A 7,794-nucleotide genomic window follows, 5' to 3' on the forward strand; every position below is an offset into this window, starting at 1 on the left:
ACCTCCTGGCTACGCCACTGGGGCCCACCGCGAGACACGACCGTGCACGCACGCTGCCAAACCCCAAAAAGACTCGCTGCTGTTTCCTGTGTGCCGGCGTAACATCTCTCCCACCAGGCAGCGCGGCGGCGCCAGCAGCGTCGCCTGGCAGGATTGAGGATATGGGGTGCCATCACCGCCTGTAATGTCGTTTGGGCCTCATTTGGCACGCGCGTCTCGCGGATGAGTCGCAGTTGGCTTTAACAGCCGGGGAGGGAGAGGTGGGGCCGTTTTCGCGCGCGGTAGGGTTAGCGCGGTGGCGCCAGCAGCGCCGCCTTGCGTGATAGGTTAGGCCGGCGCACAGGAAACAGCAGAGAGTCTTTTGGGGTTTTGGGAGCGTGCGTCGACGGTCGGCTCTTGCGGTAGGTCTGTGGGGACGATACCGCGGCTCGCTTCCCGTGGAGCCCTCGTGGTGAGTCGAACGTCGGCTACGCCGCATTCGCGGTACCTTGTATATTCGTTATGTTTCTTGCGTTCGTTATGTTGTGTTTTGTATTGGCATTATGTATATGGTTATTTAGAGTGTTAGTAGTTATGCATTAGGTCCGGCTGGCGAGTCGCTGTGATATAAAAGCAGTTAATAGAGGATTTTAGTCTTTCCGGTATTCTGGTAACGCGAAAGCGTAGTGTAATGCCGGATAGCGCGTGCCATAGCTGCAGGCACGTTACGTGTCGCCACCTATGGAGGATAAAAACAACTGAAAAAGACGCATAACTATGTCCTCCGAGATTCCAGGATTGTCCCTCGCTAAGCCTACAGCATTGATTATTTGAGTATGGCTCTCGAAAGCGGTGCCGAATCGACGCTAATATTTTGCTGTCGAAGCTTAAGGACATAAATCTAAAGCAAATAAAAGCATCAGTTCGGAGCTAACTAGATACAGAGCGCACGACGGCCACTTGATAGATTCGAGGTGGACGGCAATCGCTTTCGGCGGCCGGCCTTGTTTACAGGGCGCGCGCATGCGCAGTTAACACCCCGTATTCCGGTACTCGCAAAGCGTTTTGCGTATAGCGGTGCGCCGGACAGACTGAAGTCCTCTAATAAATGTACACGTGTTGGTTTGCTCGACAGCGTCTACTGTGTCCGTGTGTTCCGAGAGCGTGGCTCACCTCGAGACCTCACAAACTTGCCGGTGGTAGGGACCGAATCTGCAACCTTCGGTTGCAGGTTCGGTCCCTGCCGTCAGTAAGTTATCGTTTCGTCCACTTCACTTTGTTTACATTTACACCAAAAGTAATATAAGTATCATCCGCTATATTTCCTTGGCGTTCTTGTCTGTTTGTTCTAATTATTGTTGTGTCGAGATAAGAAAAACGAGCCCTTAAGATTCCCCTTCTTTAGTGCATACGCTAGACATTCTCAAGTCATGACCGGTAAGCTTACCCTTGCACTAAGGCGAGAAGTGTACAGCCATTCTATTTTCTCACATCAATTATATGCATGGATCAGAAAAAAAATTGGAGCTCACTCAGACTAACTCAAAATATGTTTTGTCCTCCGCCGGCTGACTCGGACTCAGGCTCACCAAAAGTTTTCTCAACCGGACTCACTTGGCCTTAGACTCAGTAAACCTTTTTTCAAACGGACTAACTCGGACTCAAACTCACCAACATATTACTCAGGCGGACTCGCTCAGGCTCAGACTCACGGCTTGACGTGAGTCTGAGTGAGTCGACTCATGAGTTCATTAGCGTAAAAATAGGTGTTTTGTTCATGGTGTCATGCTATTTAACGCCAACATATTTCATATTCAGTGCTCCACGATGCGCCTTTTGATCGTGTACCTTCAAATACGAGTTATCGGCGGTTTCAATGCAGTAAGGACATTTTTATGAAAGATGCGAGTCACACGATATATGTTTATCAAGAACTTTCCCTGAAAGAGTTTGTGGGGGGAGTTCCCGACACGCCCCCTCCCCTGACTCACGCCTCTGGTGAATTATTATTAGGTATGTGTGAATAGACTTGAGTATAAAAGTAAGCCGATGTAAGGCTGATAGTAATGTTGAAGATGAGTAGATAGGACCATAGTTCCGCAATAAAAGATGAGTCTCACTCAGGCTCACTCAAGAACAATATTTTGCGTTAAAGGCTCACTCTGATTTAGACTCAACGCTAATTTCCTGAACCGGACTCGCTCGGACTCAGACTCACTAAAATTTTCCCCAAATGGACTCATTCGGACTCAAACTCACCAAAATATTACTAACCCGGACTCACTCAGACTCAAGACACGATCCGAGTCTGTGTGAATCGACACATGAGTGAGCTTGCCGACCTATGATTATATGGGATAGAAACCTGGAGAATAACAAAGAAAGTCGAGAAGAAGTGAAGAATTACACTGCGTGCGATGGAACGAAAAATGATAGCCGTAACTCTAAAGAGATATGAATACAGCACATTAGATCAGAGAACAAACAAGCATAGCCGATATTCTTGTGGATATTCAAGAGGATAGAATGAGCCTATGCAGGCAACATCATGAGGAGGACACGTAAGAGATATTTGGAGGAATACGATGAAATCATCACGCGCGAAACGCAGCGGCTTGCTGCTGGTGCTGCTGCTGCTGCTGATGATGATGATGAATACAACTAGACGGGCACGTGTGGAGACGTAGCCAACCCTGCGGTACAAGATCGTAATAGGAACAACGATAACTTACAGACGTCAGTTAGCGTGCGAAATTTGGACGATGTTATCTATGAGATACGGTCTCGGCATTAACCTGACGGAACACAAAAAAGGTGAAATCGAAGAGATCGTGAAGAGAAAAAAGAATCACAGGTGCTTTACACCTCTGTGGGCTTGAGAGAAACGAGTATTGTAGTACAGTAAAACATCACTTGAACGAACGTCAGGTAAACGAACTACTCAGTTGTACAAAGGTTTTCCAAATCCCCCATGTAAGCGCCCTTGAACCCAGTGCTAACTGACTACAACTTAGCAAAATTCAGTGCATAACATTTCAGTTCTACGAACATGTTTCCTGACACCATCTATTGCCTCTCATGGAATAACGATCATTTGAACGCGTAAAACCACACTTTTTGTAGCCTGTTCTTCCGGTTACCTTCGCAATGAGCTTCGACAACACCGCTTTACCAGAGCTAATCGGGGAGACCATGATTCTACGTTAAAATATGCTCCATTTCCACGTAAAGAAAAGTTGGCACCAATTCGCCCCGAGTTCTATTGGCCGCCTACATATTTACGAAGCCACCTGTATAGTCGCAGCCGAAGCGACAGCTGCAGCCTTAATTCTGCAGCCATGTGCTAGTCGTCACGAATGCCAAACGCAGACGCATATCTTTGAATGAAAAACTGGGTGTTATACGTAGAAGCACTTATAAGCTTGGAGAAACTGAAGCCCCATTCTACCGTGCAGAATGTTGTGCCGGAGAAGGTTCATGAGAGCTTAGACACAGTAACTCCATATGTGACCACTGCAGTTTTAAGAGAAAAGTATAACGAAAGATTACTGCATTCTTCAAAGCATAAATGCTCATGGAAACGAGCAGCATGGCAAATAAGTGAGTTGAAATTTTATTTGAAAACATTATCTTTCCTTCAGCTTGTAATAGCAACCTACAACATAGCTGTTCACGTTCAGCGAACTTTCACTTTAACAAACTTTTTCCTGAGGTTCCTTCAAGTTCGTTCAAGTCAAGTTTCACTGGACAAGCAACCAGGCTGCGAGGTGGAAAGCCACGTCAGAAGTTCGATCGAGCGACTAGAGATCTCCGTAGTAATACAGTGTCTCGGTGAAAACGCGTGCAGTGCCAGCTGGATTGGTAAATTAGGTCCAGATGCGACAAAGCCTACAAAGACATCTTGCACGTGCCGCACTTCAATGCACACCATTGAGGGAGCATGCCCGGCTCCCTCCTGTGCACTCGCGTTGCCGCTCGCCGAGTGCAAGGAAAGCGCACTTAAGGACGGCGGGATAAAAGACGAGGAAGAACAGTATAGCCAGCTCTCCGAAGGGCAACGTTGCTGTCTCCTTTCTCCCTAACCATACACAACCGAGACATTGCGATCGGCAGCGTGTATTCCATATTCACATATATACCGCAGAGCAATGGGACGTAGCTAGGCACACTTGGCTAGTGCGAAGTGGCGCAACCCTGCCCACGAGGGCACGATTGATGCTGCTCTATAAAATATAATAGCTTCCTATGCCAGTGTCGTTTTTAACACAAAACCACAGAACGAGCCCGCGCAGCAGTATAATATTTCGAAGAAAGACTCACCCATGTAATCCATGACGGCTGATTTCGGCGAACAGTCAACGCAGCCGTGTCACACCAGTACAACACTTCTTCTTCATCTCCTTTTGCATCGGTGCACGCGGCACGACGATTTTGTGCTGCAGTAAGTAAAAGTAGCCGTATTCGGGAGAATAGTACAGATGATTTCGCACTTTACATGGCAGTTTACGATAGCAATTTTTATAACGACCCATGGAATTTACCGAGAGAAAGTTTGCATAGCTACTACTGTTTTCTATAAAGAATGGCTCACATCCACGGTGGCGCCCAGACATCTCGTTGCGTTGCGCTTGCGCTCCGGTGTCTCAAGGTCATTGCGACGCGATGAATGAGCTTGCGAGACATAGAGCAGTAGACCTTTCGCTCAAATAATGGGTTATCGCAGAGAAAAATGGCTGTATTTAATGGCATTTGTTTGTGGCATGGTAGTCGCAAGTACTTGTGTGGCTTCGTCTAGTTTGCGACATTCCGCTAATACATGAGATACTATCAGATGGTCGTCACGTTCACTACAGATTTGGTGCTGGTAATCGGTGCGGAGATAATAAATTTGCGCAGATACCACGCATTGTAGGAATCAACATCATGCGAAGATGTCAGCCAGTAACCGCCTATGCCTTATTTCTTGCTTTGAGCCAAGCATTACGAAGTGGATCGACGTCTTGGTTATAGCATGCTGAGTTAGAGGTGTGCATATGTAGCGCTTCTTACAATGGTATAAAAGCGCATATCCAGCACTTCAACCAGCATTGGCGTTGTTCCGATATGACGATAGTAGAGGGTCTATTTCCGAACCACTAGCATGGCTCTGTCTTAGAGCACTTGACGGCCGAGCAGAATTAGATGCCGACTCGAACCGTGATTTTCATTCTTTGCGTTCATCACGATTTTTAGCTCACCGACCAGACCGCCGATACCGGTGCCGGATTTTCTGCGACAAGTGTTCCTTCATGCTGACGTGCTAAGATTTCCGAAGCCTGGGTTAATATAGAGTGTGAATCACCTGTGGCGCGTGCCCGCATATTTGGGGCAGCTGTATGCTGGTATGTACGACACGTCACTGGTGGAAAGGGTTTCATGAGTTTGCGACAGGGACGTCATCCATGTTATGATCTGCGGATCATGTTCCTAATGCACTATTATTCAGGGTGTCGGAACTTAACGAAAACCGAGAACGAAAAATGAAAAAAAACGATCATTTTGACCGGAACGAAAACTCAACCGAAACTTTATCAATTATTTCGTTCCGGAGTCAAACCGAAATTTTTTTCAATCGTTTTTCGGTTCACGAGAAAACGTCGCAATCCGGAACAACTGAGTTCATGCAATGTGAGCAATTATGCATATCTCAGGGTACAGTATTAGCGCGTACCTCAGGCAGGAATTCCAAAGCAAAGATACGTTGAAATTGTGCGAAAAACACAAAGAGTGGCAACCAGAGATGTTTATAATATCCTAAGTGAACTTTCGCGCGCCTGTCACGCAGGCAAAAGTGGAGAGGGCATTGTCGGCGCTGAAGTTTGTTACAGCGAAAGCTGTTATGAGATCACAACAGCTGACTTTGGCACCATAGTTTTCTGCCGCCGCCGATGTCAGTGACCGCTATCGCATAATATAAGAAAAAAATAAATGAGAAACAAATTTCTAGGATCGGACGGGATTTTAACCCACGCCCTCTGCGTGGCAGTCGGGCCTGCCACCAGAGTGCCACGCCGGTGCTTCTAACTGCTTCACAAAAACACTCTATACAGGCGTCACGTCGGGCAGGGAATCGCGTTAACATATGTGATATAGCGTGGCAGAGGAGGAAAATGTCATTGAGTCATCAGACATGCCAGAAGAGAAAAATGTCATCCAGTCATCAGACAAGGCTAATAGCGCAAAGAGTGTGTGCTTTTATGCTTCCCACCAGTGTTGCGGAGTTGCCTCACCAGAATTGGAATGACTGCGGAATCATTCCACATTTTCGCGACCCCGGAATGGAATGGTGACAACGCTTGGAGGAATGGAATGAGAATGGAATTAAGCGCCTTTTGCATGGAATGGAATGGGAATAGAATTACGTCTTTTCCCGAAAATACAGCACGTTTTCGTCTACGTGCCGTTTTTCTGACTTCAAAAATTAGTAAGTCAGAGCCTCGAATTTAACGATAAAGCAATATTTATGAAATGGCTTGGCTGACGACAAGCATGGTACATTTATAAGCAACGCGCCTATTACAAACCGAGGCATAAGTTAGTGTACAAACAAATGCATTATCCCAGCAGGTACCGAAGGGAGAAGCAAACTACCCCTGCGCGTTGGTTCGCACTGATTCCCCCACACGAAAGTGGCGAATACTCCAGGCACAGTCTGATCTTTACCTCACGAGTGATTTAGTACCTGACTCACGTAAATAACCTTTGCGACAAGGAAGACACTGCATACCTGCGCACAGGCGAACACAGGAGGTCCTCCTCACCCCATCCATGCTCCCAAGGCACGCTTGACAAGCGTCAGTACTGAGGAGCAGTGCGGCCCAGTGTTCCGTATTCGATCCGAAGGCACAAGGTGCCCGAGAGGGGCACTGTTCCAAGTAGTACCCAGCAGATCTAGAGGGTTTTGTTCCCCATTAACCAAATCTTAGTTTTCTCTACATTCACGACCGCTCCAGACGCGTGGCAAAACTGCTTAGTCTTCTAGAATACTACTTTTTTCAGCATAAAAATACGCTACGCTATGGCGTCATTTTAGCATTCACACATTTAAGCTTAAACATTATTAAAACGTCACCATTCGTTCACGCATGCTGACCATGCAAATACTATAGGTAGCTGGATAACTGGCCCTATGGGAATTAGTAGAGTGGTTGTACGGCACGAGATATGTCACCAAGCTACTATCCCTTGACCTTGGTAACGTGTTTTGCGTACTTTTGCAGTTCTTAATGCATCTTATGGCATCAGCTTTATGGGGCGTTCATTCTTAACTCGATAAAGCTATCAAGATGCCTTTCTTACGTTGAAGAATTGCAGTAATGGAATTGAGCTGCCCGATCATTCCCAGAGTCCGAATGGGTTAAGTTTTTTCATTTCAAGGAATTGAAAGGACTGAAATTGCGGCAAGTTATAATTCCCCGCAAATGAATTGGAATGGAATGGAGGCGCCTATTCCGCAACACTGCTTCCCATCCACTGCAAGGTTCCCAGCTATAATACGTAATGTCAGCCACAGCACAAAGTGCACATAATGCCTGACAGATGTGTAGCGGGTACCACGATTCTCCGAAGAATGACGAAAAATGGCATAGTGGGAACTTCGCTAATTGAGAAAAATTGCGATGATTTATGGTGTAGTGGGTACCTTGCATGTGTACTTGTATTAGTTGCCCCAAGAGACTCTACAAGGGCTCTACAAAGTCCAATCTTCCAGCTTTCGCCGTGACTGTGCTGCGTGTACCGCGCCGGCGTGACTATCTTTTGATCAGAACAGCTGTC

Source organism: Rhipicephalus sanguineus, chromosome 2 (assembly GCF_013339695.2).
Source record: "Rhipicephalus sanguineus isolate Rsan-2018 chromosome 2, BIME_Rsan_1.4, whole genome shotgun sequence".
Classification (NCBI taxonomy): Eukaryota; Metazoa; Arthropoda; class Arachnida; order Ixodida; family Ixodidae; genus Rhipicephalus; species Rhipicephalus sanguineus.